The following is a 14,481-nucleotide window of genomic DNA, read 5'->3' as shown; positions in this document are numbered from 1 at the left end:
TTCACGTTGACAATACATTATGCGACATATGTTGCATTATTATGTTGCTAAATGGGACAGACTTTGGGTAAAACTAGAAACTCAAGACTTGGTTTCCATGAGGGACTGGAGGCCATCAGCTGCAACATCTGCAACGACATAGAACATAGAACAATACAGCGCAGTACAGGCCCTTCAGCCTTCGATGTTGCGCCGACCTGTGAAACCATTCAAAAGCCTATCTAACCTACACATTACCATTCATATATTTGTCCAATGACCATTTAAATGCCCTTAACATTGGCGAGTCTACTACTTTTGCAGGCAGTGCATTCCACACCCCTACTACTCTGAATAAAGAACTTACCTCTGACATCTGTCCTATATCTATCACCCCTCAGTTTAAACTATGTCCCCTCGTGCTAGCCATCACCATCCGAGGAAAAAGATTCTCACTTATTTTCACACTTTCCAGAATTGCTAACACCTTCTCCTTGTGAACTGCAATCCTGTCTTGTCTTAGCAGCTTGTATTTCAGTATTCTTCGACACATTATCTTTTTCCTGTGTAACAAAAAATATTCATTTAGTGCCTCTCCTATCTCCTCGGTCTCCGCACACAACTTCCCACTACTGTCGTTGACTGGTCTGAATCTAATTTAAGTCATTATTTTATTCCTGACATAGCTAAAGAAAGTTTTTGGGTTTTCCCTTGATCCTATCTGCCAAAGACTTCCTCTTCATGTCCCCCCCTGGCTCTTCTTAGTTCTCTCTTTACGTCCTTCTTGCCTAACTTGTAACCCTCAACTCTCAGCATTCACGTCTCATCTTTACATCAGCCTCCTTCTTCCTCTTGACAAGAGATTCAACTTCTGGAGTAAACCACGGTTCTCTTGCTCGACAATTTCCTCCCCGCCTGACAAGGACACGCAGTAGCTGTTCTTAGTACAAGCTCTACATTTCGATTGTGTCAATCTCCTGCAGTCTCCTTCCCCATTCTATGCATCCTAAATCTTGCCTAATTGCATCATAATTGCCTTCCCCCCAGCAATAATTCTTGCCATACAGTATATACCTATCCCTTTCCATCGCTAAAGTAAACACAACCAAATTGTGGTCACTATCATCGAAGTGCCTCCAAATCTAACACCTGGCCTGGTTTGTTACCCAGTAGCAAATCCAATGTGGCCTTGCCCTTTGTTGGCCGATCTCACTCCTCTTAATGACCTCTGCAGCCTCCCAAATGATCCAAAGTTTATCCAGCTCCAGTTCCCTAACATGGTTTCCAAGGAGTTCAGCAGTGACACTGGTGGTGACCCTTATCTCCCAAATTCTACAGGAGGAACATTCAACTGCCTTAACCTTCATTTCCACTGTTCTGCTTTCCTCAGGAGACCGTTGAAAAAAACCTAGTAACCTTACCAATCCAGCACACAGAACCTTTGTTTTGGTTAGAGGGGGAGATTGGGTGGGAGACAGTGCCTTAGTAGTGTTTTAGATAAAGAAACTGCCCAAATATATTACTCAGCCATCCTGTGTCCGCTCCTGCTCAGCGTGCAGTCCGGTTATACACAAAGTCAGTTTTTAAAGGATTAGTTTATCTTCCCAGTAGCCCCTTGGTCCTTGCTCTCATTAATCCCCATGCTGCTGAAAATGGATGCCACTGACTCCCGAGGTAAGTCCTTTTAGAGGGAAACTTACCTTCCCAGCAGCCTCCTGGTCCTCTCTCTCACTGCTCCCGGCCCATCATATCCCCCACTCTACATCAAGCCAGGAAATCAACATTGGCTCAATGGAGAGTGCAAAAGAAGCACCAGCCATACTCAGAAATGAGGGGTCAACCTGGTAAATCTATTAAACAGGACCACTTATATGCCAAACAGCATAAGGAGCAGGTGATAGACAGACCTAAGTGATCCCATTTCCAACAGATCAGATGTAATCTCTACAGTCCTGGCATATCCAATCATGAATAGTGGTCAATGATCAAAAACTCAGTGAAGGAAGAGGCTCTAAAATATCCCTAAGTTCAATGATTAGCTCAGCACATCAGTGCAAAAGGTAAAGCCGAAACATTAGCAGCGATCTTCAGCCAGAAATACTGTGTGGATGTTTGCATCCTCAGGAGGTTCCCAGCATCACAAATGCCAGTCTTCAACCATTTTTTGGTTCACTCCCTGTGCTATCCAGAAATGGTTGGCAGCACTGGATACTGTGTAGGCTATGGACCACGATAACGTTTATAAACGTACTGAAGGCTTGGGTTCCAAGATTTTCTTCATCCTTCGCCAAGATGTTCCAGTACAGCTACAATAGTGGCATCTATCCAACAATGTGGAAAATTGCTCAGATATGTCCTATGGACAAAAAACAGGACAGTCCACTCCCAGTCATCAGTAAAGTAATAAATGGTTTGATCAACAGTACTATGAAGCAGCCCATACTCAGCTAAAACCTACTCAGTGACACTCAGTTTGGATTCTGCTCCGACCTCAGCTCCTGACCTCATTACAGTCTTGGTTCAAACATGAAAGAAAAGCTGAACTCCAGAGGATTGGTGAGGTGAGAGTGACAGCCCTTAACATTGTTGCTGCATTTGGTTGAGTGTGGCATCAAGGAACCCAAACAAAATTGCAATCTTTGGGAATCAGCGGGCCAACTCTTTGCTGTTAGACTCATACCTGGCACAAAGGAAGATGGTGTGGTGGTTGGAGGTCAGCCATCATAGCTCCAGAACATGTCTGCAGGACTTCCTCAGTTCCTTAGTGTCTGAGGCCCAACCATCTGCAGCTGCCTCATCAGTAACCACTCTCCATCCCAAGGTCAGAAGTGAGGATTATTGCTAACGATTGCACAATGTTCAGAACCATTCACAGCTCCTCGGATAGTCAAGAAATCCATTTTCAAATGCAACAAGATGTGGGTAACATTCTGGGTTGGGCTGACAAGTGGCAAATAGCAATCACATCACATGTAGGACAGACAATGACCATCACCAGTAATAGACATTGTAACCACCATTTTTTGGCATTCAATGGCATTTCCATCACTAAATCCCGACTATCATCATCCTGTGAGTTGCTATTAACCAGTAAATCGACTGGACTACCACAGAAACACAATGGCAGCAATAGCAGATCAGAAGCTGGGATTTCTGCAGCAGATAACTCCAGACTCCCCTCAACCTGTCTACCACGAGACACAAATCAGGAATGTGATGGAATACTGCTCACTTGTCTGGATGTGTGCAAATTCAACAACACTTGAGAAGTTTGACATGATCCAGGAAAAGTAGTCTGCTTTATTGGTACCATGTCCAAACATCCACTGCCTATAATGCCAACACTCAGTAGCAGCAGCATGCACCATCTGCCAGGCTAAGTGCAGAAATTTATCAAAGATAGCACTTTTCTAACCCATGACTACTTCATTCCAAAAGGACAAGGACAGCAGATGCACAGGAACATCTTAAAATCATATCGTCTTTCCTTCACTGTCGCCTGGTCAAGCTGGATGAAGCTGCTCCTTTAACAGTCTTTGGGTTTTTTTTAAGAGTGATTGTAAATGACACAGACTCAGAAACATCTGGAGGTTGAATGGTTTTTATTTATAGCTACCAGATACTGCCTCAGGCAGAAGGCTTTCAATTAAAAAAAACACTTGTAAAATGAAAATAGAGTGGCCAGTTCTCCCAGCTCAGCTTTAGCTCTGATTTGATTTGGCTTTAGCAGGAGAATGAAAAAGACCTGCTGAACCCACAGAAGCAGGAGCAGGCTGGTCCTCTCTCTCTCTCTGACTTCAATCCCGTAGGACTCTGTGTTTGATTTTACATTTTTTGTGCCAAGGGATGTTTATGGGGATTTAGCAAGTATTTGGAACAGCATCATTGAGATGACATGTTGGGTTTTCAGAGACGTTACGTTGCTTTATTCAGTATTCTGTTTTCTGTTATTGTGTTTCACTCAGTAATCTTGTAAATAAATTCCATTTTCTTTAAACCTGAGTGGTATGACCAGCTGATTCTCCTTCCACTTTCCACTTGCTTAAAACAACGAGTAAAGTTAGGGTCTGGGCTACCTTCCTGAAATGTTTTGAGGGAGTCAGAGCTGATCCATAACAAATATCATGGAATTCCTTCCCTAAAGGCATTGTGGGTCCAACTACAGCACATGGATTACATCAGTTCAAGAAGGCAGCTCACCAACACCTTCTGAAGGTCAACTAGGGACAAGGAATAAATGCCAGCCGATAATGCCCATGTCCTATGGATGAATAAATATAGAAATACACAATATATAAACAGCTCTGCACTGCAAAGAAGATAAACTGTTCCTTATGCACAGTCTCAGTAGCTATCCTTAGAGTAAAGGCTTCGTTAACCCTTTGCTAGACATGGCTGAGCTATCGACAGTTAAACAGAATCCTGACCTACAGAAGATGTCTTCTGTGTAAAATTGGCATTGTTTCAATAGGTTTGGGAAGACTGATTTGAGGCATGATTTGAGGAAACAAAATTGATCACATGCCTAAATGTCTAAAACTGTACATTTTAACGATCATTTCTGTGTGTCTGTCCAGTGATGTGAAAGTGTGTCCATGAAATCACTCTGTTCCTGCACCCACGATCAAAATTGTTCCATTCCATTTAAATTGTTTCCACTCATTCCTGTTTTCCGTTCAGTTCCCCACTTTCCTCTGCATTAAATCTAATTTATCAAGGTCAAAGAATGTAATGTTGTCATACCAACCCATTAAAGATTTTACTGTTTAACCTCTCAGAGTGAATAACCACTGTCCATCACTTCCCTCTGCTTTCAGTCTTGTAATTCATGTCAAATCTACACATTTACTCTCCTGAACATACATTTAGTTCAGTTTTCACAAGGCTTGTGAAGGTTTGCAACTCAGGTTGAGGTTTAGAGTGTAGGTTTGCTCGATGAGCTGTAGGTTTGATATCCAGACATTTCATTACCTGGCTAGGTAACATCACCAGTGGTGACCTCCAAGTGAAGCGAAGCTGTTGTCTCCTGCTTTCTATTTATATCTTTCTCCTGGATGGGGTTCCGGGGGTTTGTGGTGATGTAATTTCCTGTTTGTTTTCTGAGGGGTTGATAAATGACATCTAGATCTATGTGTTTGTTTATGGCGTTGTGGTTGGAGTGCCAGGCCTCTAGGAATTCTCTGGCATGTCTTTGCTTAGCCTGTCCCAGGATAGATGTGTTGTCCCAGTCGAAATGGTGTTTTTTTTTCATCCGTGTGTAGGGCTATGAGGGGAGGGGGTCATGTCCTTTTGTGGCTAGCTGGTGTTCATTTATCCTGGTGGCTAACTTTCTTCCTGTTTGTCCTACGTAGCGTTTGTGGCAGTCCTTGCATGGAATTTTGTAGATGACGTTGGTTTTGTCCATGGGTTGTACTGGGTCTTTTAAGTTTGTTAGATTTTGTTTGAGAGTGATGGTGGGTTTGTGTGCTACTAGAATTCTGAGGGGTCTCGGTAGTCTGGCTGTCATTTCTGAAACTTCTTTGATATATGGTAAGGTGGTTAGGGTTTCTGGCTGTGTTTTCTGGCTACTGGAGGGGTGGGGCTCAAAGGCGGAGGAGCGGGAAGTGGAGGAGATGTGGTGGAGGGCATCGTCGATCACGTCTGGGGGGAAATTGCGGTCTTTTAAGAAGGAGGCCATCTGGGTTGTATGGTATTGGAACTTGTCCTCCTGGGAGCAGATGCGGCGGAGAGAAAGGAATTGGGAGTATGGGATGGCGTTTTTACAGGAGGCAGGTTGGGAGGAGGTGTAGTCTAGGTAGCTGTGGGAGTCGGTCGGTTTATAGTAAATGTCCGTGTTGATTCGGTCGCCCAAGATAGAAATGGAGAGGTCTAGGAAGGGGAGGGAGGAGTCTGAGACGGTCCAGGTAAATTTGAGGTTGGGTTGGAAGGTGTTGGTAAAGTGGATGAACTGTTTAACCTCCGACTTACAGTGACCAACATTTATATTTACATATTACTGATGCTATACGTTAAGCGGTTAGTGTATCATCATTGAAAAGTGTTATTTTTAATAATTAAGTAGTCACTTAAAATTAATTAAAGATGCTTTGTCAATAGATTATGTTTCTCAAAACCTGATAGAGATAAATCTTTTAATCGGTCATGTTCAAGAGTCAGAGAGTCACAGCAAAGAAACAGACTCTTTGGTCCAACTCGTTCATACCAACTAAGTGTCCTAAACGGAACTAATTCCATTTTCCTGCATTTGGCCCATATCCCTCGAAATATTTCCCAGTCATGTACCTGTCCAAATGTTAGTTACCCTTCTTCACTGTCCAGTAGATCATCAAATTTGGTGTTATCTGCAAAGTTAACAACCATGTCTCCTTCATGTCTCACCCAAATTATTTATGTAAATGACAATTAGCACTGCTGGTCACAGGCCTTTCTTGTGAAATATTTTGGGCTGTTATCTGTGAAGTGATGGATCCACAGTGATGACAGTTTTATTACTCTTTCAGGGGATGCATGCAGTGTTGGCTGGATCAGCATTTATTGCCCATTGCTAGCAATCCTTGAGAAGGGCTGCCTTCTTGAGCTGCAGTTGTCCATTTTGTGTGCAGGTACTTCTACAGTGCTGTTTGGGATTGACTGCCAGTGTCTTGACCCACTGACACTGAAAAAATATATTACCAAGTCAGGATGGAGGACACTTGGTGGGCTGGAGTTCCCATGTATCTTGTGTCCTTCAGAGCTAGGAAGGGTGTAACAGCTACTGTGTTGTGAGGATGAAAGTACCTAACAGCTTCTTTATGGTTTGAACAAAATGAATGCAAGAAGACGTTTGCACTTCAACAAAAAGCTAATTTATTAGCTTAATCTACTGAAAATATATTTAAACTAAAGATTGAAGCTATTAGCTTAAATTAATTAACTACTAAGTTTCTGAGTGAATTTCTTAGCTTATGCTACTTTGTACATATGTAAACTGACATGTGTCACTGTCTTTCGGTCATAGGGGACAGATGAAGATGGCACTTAGAGCTCCCTCTCAGATTCTGTGCCGATGATTTCATGAACCCTAGTCCAATGTGGAAAGGTCATGGCCCTGGTCTCGTGAACCTGGTCTGATGGTCACAGTCCGTCAAGTGACACAAAGTCCCCAATATTAATAATATTCTGGCTACTTGCATTATCATCATTCTGGCGGACCTTTAGTACATTTCCAGACATCCTATTGTGCAGAAAATAATTTCAATACATCTCTAGGTGGCTTCACATTAACTAAGTAAGCAAATGGTTCCCACAGACCATCAGGGTTATGCAGTTCTGGAGTCCCAGATTTATAGAGTTATGCAGCGTGGAAACAGACCTTTTGGTTCAACTCATCCATGCTGACCAAGTTTCCCAAATTAAACTAGTCCCATTGGCCCATATCCCTCTAAGCCATACTGCAGTGATTGGAACCAGATGGATCTTTTTGACTCTGAGATCCTTGATTGGCATTGTTAATGTGGGAGCCCTGCACGGCTGATACAAACAGGGGATTCAGAGTGTCGTCACCTCAGGGACTGACTCTGAGCTGGCTGGCTGCAGCCAGTGTACTGTGCACATGGAAATAAAGGATGGCATTATGACAGGATACCAGACCCTGTGCAGTTATTTCAGTGGTGACAAGAGTGGGGTTAATGACATAACCGTGCAAAAGCGCCTAGTCACTAAAGCCCAACTGGACTTCAAACAGGAACTGCAATTGGCCTTGCCATTAGAAAATGCAGCAAGTGGAGCATGGGAGCTGCAAGGCATCCTGATAGAAGTGGGCACCGTCACCTCTCTGACTGAGCTTGGAGAAAACACTTGAGTGCTGACAATCACTGAGCCTTACGCAGCGCATATCCTGAGCAAAGGGACTCTGGGTCAGCCCACAGCGAAATCCCCAACAAAACTGAACCTCAGTCAATGACTGGACAGGACTCATTCTGAATTTGAATTTGACTTTTCCAGAATCATCTTTAGTGTGAATCTCATTAGACCAGTAATATTTTGAGTAACAATATGACTTCTTTGGCAAAATTCTCAATGTGGATTTGATGAGGCAGAAATCATTTTGAGTGTAATTCTGACTATATTGTGCTCAATCTGCATGAGAAACTGACCAGACCGGAATCATTCTAAGAATCAGTCGAACTCATCTGGACTCATTTTGAAGTTAATAGGATGTGCAGTCGCCGGTTTTGGACTGGGGTGGACAAAGTTAAAAATCACACAATACCAGGTTATCGTCCAACCTGGTGTTGTGTGACTTTTTAACATCGTCCAACAGGTTTACTTGGAAGCACTAGCTTTCAGAGTGCTGCTCCTTCATCAGGTAATTGTCAAGATAATATGATGAGACACAAATCATTCTGACTGTGAACCTGAATAGATGGAGCTCAATATGAGTGTGAAACTGACTAGAGGAGAATCATTCTGACTCATCTGGAATCATTCTGAGCGAGAATATGACAAGACAGAAATTGTGAGTGATCAGACCAGAACCATGGAGGTAAAAACAATGACTGCAGATGCTGGAAACCAGAACCATGTTGAGTATCAGTCTAACTCACCTGGAATCATTCATAATTTGAGTCTAATTGGAGCCAATTAATCATGAGTGTGATTCTGACCAGACTGGAATAATTCTGAAGAGAATGTAATGAAAATAGAAATCATTCTTTGTGAATCAGATGAGATTGGGCTCAATCTGAGTGTGTTTACTGACCAGACCAGAATCATTTCGAGGACAATCTGACTCATTCTGAAGTTGAATTTAATTGGACCCAATTAATTCTGAGTGTGAGACTGATCCCTCTAGAATCACGTTGCATGTATACCTGACTCGGGTCACACTGTGCAGGTCAATCTGACTGGACTGAAATCATTGTGAATTTGAACGTAATGAAAGCAAAATCATTCTGAGTGTGAATTTGACTGTACCAGACACATCCTGAATTTGAATCTGACTATTCCAGAACCATCCTTATTCTGAATCCAGTTAGACCAGAAATATTTTGAGGGAGCAAGCAACTCAATGGTATAAATTCTGAGGAAAGATCAAACAAGACTGGAATCATTGTAAATGAGAATATGACGAGACAGAAATCATTCTGAATGTGATTTTGAACAGATCAGGTTCAATTTGAGTGTGAAACTGAATTCATTTGAATTTCAGTCTGTCTATCCTTAGTGTGAATCTCATTCGACTGTAAAATATTTTGAGGGAGAGCATAAATCAACCGGCAACGTTTTGAATGTGAAACTGACCAGACGGGACTCATTCTGACAGTTAATCCAACTCATCTGGAATCATTCTGAGGGAGGATGCAATGAGACAGAAATCATTTTGCGTGTCACTCTGATTAGATCGGTCTCGTTATGTTTGTGAAACTGACCAAACCAGAATCATTCTGGGTGTTAATCTGCTTTGACTGGAATCATTCTGAGTGAGAACATGATGAGACAGAAGTCATTCTGAGTGTCCATCTGACTTGGGTGGATTCATTTTGAAGAGAAAATGATGAGACAGCAATCATTCTGTCTGTGAACCTGACTAGATCGGGCTTGATCTGAATGTCTAACTGACCAGGCCGGAATCATTGTGTGGCCCAATCTGAGTTTGGAATTGGAATTGTTTTCTCAAAACAAAGCAATTCATGATGATTATTCTCCCAAACCCCAACTTTCTGAAATCTGCTCAGTGGCACCTGGAGTGAGAGAAACCCCTCCCCATATATAATGGTTGCACAAGTCCTCTCTTCCCTTTATCTGTCAGCATAATGCTACTTCCTTGCATGAAATATGAAATAAAATAACAAATTTCTGGATTGATTTATTATTCCGTAAACTTTGTTGATTGGTGGCATGATGGCTCAGTGGTTTACCATGGACCCGGTTTGATTCCACTCATAAGAAAATGATGAGACAGAAATCTGTGAATCTAACTAGATTGGGCTTTTGAAGGGCTTTTGCCTGAAACGCTGATTTTCCTGCTGTTCGGATGCTGCCTGACCTGCTGTGCTTTTCCAGCACCATTCTAATCTTAACTCTGATCTCCAGCATCTGCAGTACCCATCTCTGCCCGAGTGTGCAACTGCCCTGACTAGAGTTTGCACATTCGCCCTGTGTCTGTATGGGTTTCCTCCGGATGCTCTGGTTTCCTCCCACAGTCCAAAGATGTGCAGGTTAGGTGGATTAGTCATGGGGAATGCAGGATGCCGGGATACAACCTGGGGTGGGTCTGGATAGGATGGTCTTCAGAGAATCGATGTGGACTCGATGGGCTGAATAGCCTGCTTCCAAGCTATAGGGATTTTACGATTAATTTGAGTAAATGGATATTTCAGCACATTCTTCAACTGTTCTTTGAACTTAGTTTGTGTCACAACATAAATTGTGGTGTTGGTGCAACAACTGAGACCCTGCAGCATGAAGCCCAACTCCTGCACAAATCCATGTGTCCAGATGCCTTTTAAATGTTGTAATGGTACCAGCCTCCACCACTTCCTTTAGCAGCTCGTTCCATACACGCATCACCCTCTGCATGGAAAAGTTAACCCTCAGGACGGTGTTATATCTATTCTCTCTCACCTTAAACCCATGCCGTCTAGTTTTGAACTCCCCTTCCTTGAGGAAAAGGCCTTTGCTGTTCACCTTGTCCATGCTCCTCATGATTTGATAGACTTCTATGAGATCACACCTCAGTCCCCAATGCTCCAGGGAACATAGCCCCAGCCTATTCAGCCGCTCCCTATAGTCCAAACCCTACAACTCTGACAATAGCTTTGTAAATATTTTCTTAATCCTTTCAAGTTTCCTGTCACTGGGAGACCAGAATTGAAAGCAGTATGCCAAAAATGGCCTTAGCCAATGTCCTGGACAGCTGTTACTTGACCTTCCAACTCTGAACCTCAATGCACTGATCAATAAAGGCAATCACACCAAACACCTCTTTCTTCTATCCTGTCTAGCTGGCACTCAACTTTCAAGGAATTATAAACCTGCATTCCAAAATCTCTTTTCCACAACACTCCTAAAGATCATTCCTTTCAGTGTATAAATCCTGCCCTGACTTGCCTTTTCAAAATGCAGCACTTCACATTTATCTAAATTAAACTCCATCTGCTCAGCCTAACAGTCCATCTGATCAGGGGCCTGTTGTACTCTGAGTATATAAAAAGGAACGGTTCCGAGGGATATGGGCCAAATGCTGGGAAATGGGACTGGAATATCTGATTGGAACAGATATGTTGGACCAATGTTTCCATGCTGTATGACTCCAAGACCGTTGTCTGAAAATTGATTATTCACAAAATTTGCAGATGGTTATTCAAAAACACAGGCACATAGATACTAAAAGCCTATCAAATTTCAATCTGATGGTTTTGATAACCTGGGACCAATCTGATTGCAAAAATATTGATAGGTCATCAAGGGTATAAAAGAAGGAGGCTGTTGGAAAATGGGCAGAGCTAACTGCCATCTGCCAGAGTTAACAGCTCTCAGCTCCCTCTCTCTCTCTCTCTCTCTCTTTCTTTCTCTCTCTCTGGAAAGTATCACCTAAATAATAACAGCACTAACAATGAAAAACCGACAGAAAAAGTTGCTCCGGATAGAAAAATCAGAGGAGACATTCTTGGAGGACGATTTGATGGAAGAAGGCACGGAACATTCTGGAAGATGTCACCTGGCTATAATTTTCGAGAGATTAAATTTTAATTTTTCATATAATTGGGATTTATATTTTTTGGAACACCATTCCATTAGAATTTTACCTTATTTGGGAATAGGTTGTATTTACAGGGGATTTATTCTGTTTGTTAATAGCTTTGTTAATTTCTTCAGTTAGATTCAGGTAAATATATTATTGTTGATTTTTAAGTGAGTGTCAGAGATTTATTTTATTTAATCACTAGAAGTTGCTGAGAAGAAGATTGCATGAGTTTTCACACGACTTTTATAGATTATAAGGCGAGGTGCTCCTTTTCTCAGTAGATTGGTTTTAGCTATCAGAGGGGGAGTCAACCTCTGCCTTATAACAGATTGGGGATATCATCGAAATAATAATGGTAGCAATGATGAAGAAACACTGGAAAAAGGCTCTCCTGATAGAAGGAGCAGAGGGAATGTTCCTGGAAGAGGATTTGACGGAAGAAGGAACAAAACATTCTGGAAGAAGGAACCTGGCTGTGATTTTTGAGAGATTAAATTCTAATTGTTTTATATAAGTGGGACTGGTATTTATTGGAACAGCATACCATTAGAATCTGGCTTTATTTGGAAGTAGTAAGTTGTTAGAAATTATTTATTTCGTTTGATAATACTTTTGCTAATTTGTTCACTGTTAGGTAAATGATTTACCTTGAGAGTCAGCGGCATCCATTTTGCAGCAGGAGCAGGAGCGGGGAGAGTGAGGAGCTGAGTGGGAGTGGGGAGAGTGAGGAGCTGAGTGGGAGTGGGGAGAGTGAGGAGCTGAGTGGGAGCGGGGAGAGTGAGGAGCTGAGTGGGAGCGGGGAGAGTGAGGAGCTGAGTGGGTGTGGGGAGAGTGAGGAGCTGAGTGGGAGCGGGGAGAGTGAGGAGCTGAGTGGGTGTGGGGAGAGTGAGGAGCTGAGTGGGAGCGGGGAGAGTGAGGAGCTGAGTGGGGGAAGTTGAATTGTGCTGTGGAAAGGTGAGTGAATTGATATATTTGGACAGTGGCTAAATCTGTGATCCCACCCATTTAGTGTCTCCCACCCATCCTCCTCCTCTAACCAAAAAGGAAAGACTCTGTGGTATGTTGATAAGGTAAGGTTTTATATTTCTTTTTTATCATGCGATTAGTTAAAAAAAAGTCTTTTTTCTTGTTTCATTTCATTTGTCTATTATTTGATATTACAGTTGGACAAAGATAAGCTTAAGAATAAAAGTGCAGGAGATCCCAGACCCAAGCTATGCTCCTCTTGCTCAATGTGGGAGCTCGGGGACACGGCTGATGGCCCTGACTCCTTCATGTGCAGGAAGTGTGTCCAGCTTTGTAAACCACATGATGGCTGTGGATGGACTCATTTTGAACCATCGGTTTTGCTGTGGAGTTCATGGATAGCACGTTTAGTGAATTGGTCACACCACAGATTAGGATTGCTGGGGGAGAAAGGGAATGGCTGATCAAAAAGCAGAGAAGGAGCAGGCAGGCAGTGCAGGTGTCCCCTGCGGTCATCTCCCTCCTCGACAGGTATATCACTTTGGATACTGTTGGGGGAGATGGCTCACCAGGGGAGGGCAGCATTGGCAGGTTCATAGTCCCGTGGCTAATTCTGCTGTACACAAGGGCGGGAAAAAGAAGGGAAGGGCTATAGTCAGAGGAGTTTCAATTGTAATGGGAGTGGATAGGCAGTTCTGTGGTCGAAAATGGGATTCCCAAATGGTATGTTACCTCCCAGGTGGATGTGTCAAGAATTTATCAGAATGTGAGTTTTTTGAAGAAGTAACAAAAAAGATTGATGAGGGCAGAGCAGTAGATGTGATCCAAATGGACTTCAGTAAGGCGTTCGACAAGGTTCCCCATGGGAGGCTGATTAGCAAGGTTAGATCTCACGGAATACAGGGACAACTAGCCATTTGGATACAGAACTGGCTCAAAGGTAGAAGACAGAGGGTGGTGGTGGAGGGTTATTTTTCAGACTGGAGGCCTGTGACCAGTGGAGTGCCACAAGGATCGGTGCTGAATCCTCTACTTTTTGTCATTTACGTAAATGATTTGGATGCGAGCATAAGAGGTACAGTTACTAAGTTTGCAGATGACACCAAAATTGGAGGTGTAGTGGACAGCAAAGAGGGTTACCTCAGATTACAACAGGATCTGGACCAGATGGGCCAAAGGGCTGAGAAGTGGCAGATGGAGTTTAATTCCGATAATTGCGAGGTGCTGCATTTTAGGAAGGCAAATCTTAGCAGGAATTGTACACTATGGTAAGGTCCTAGAGAGTGTTGCTGAACAAAGAGAGACCTTGGAGTGCAGGTTCACAGCTCCTTGAAAGTGGAGTCGAAGGTAGATAGGACAGTGAAGAAAGCGTTTCATATGCTTTCAGAGTATTGAGTACAGGAGTTGGGAGGTCATGTTGCGGCTGTACAGGACATTGGTTAGGCCACTGTTGGAATATTGAGTGCAATTCTGGTCTCCTTCCTATCAGAAAGATGTTGTGAAACTTGAAAGAGTTCAGAAAAGATCTACAAGGATGTTGCCAGGGTTGGAGGATTTGAGCTATAGGGAGAGGCTGAACAGGCTGGGGCTGTTTTCCCTGGAGCATCGTGGGCTGAGGGGTGACCTGATAGAGGTTTACAAATTTATGAGGGGAATGGATAGGGTAAATAGACAAAGTCTTTTCCCTGGGGTCGGGGAGTTCCGAACTAGAGGGCATAGGTTTAGGGTGAGAGGGGAAAGATATAAAACAGACTTAAGGGGAACTTTTTCACGCAGAGGGTGGTACGTGTATGGAATGAGCTGCCAGA

Source organism: Hemiscyllium ocellatum, chromosome 28 (assembly GCF_020745735.1).
Source record: "Hemiscyllium ocellatum isolate sHemOce1 chromosome 28, sHemOce1.pat.X.cur, whole genome shotgun sequence".
Taxonomy (NCBI): domain Eukaryota; kingdom Metazoa; phylum Chordata; class Chondrichthyes; order Orectolobiformes; family Hemiscylliidae; genus Hemiscyllium; species Hemiscyllium ocellatum.
The sequence above is the reverse complement of the archived record's forward strand: the minus strand, read 5'-3'. Positions refer to the sequence as shown.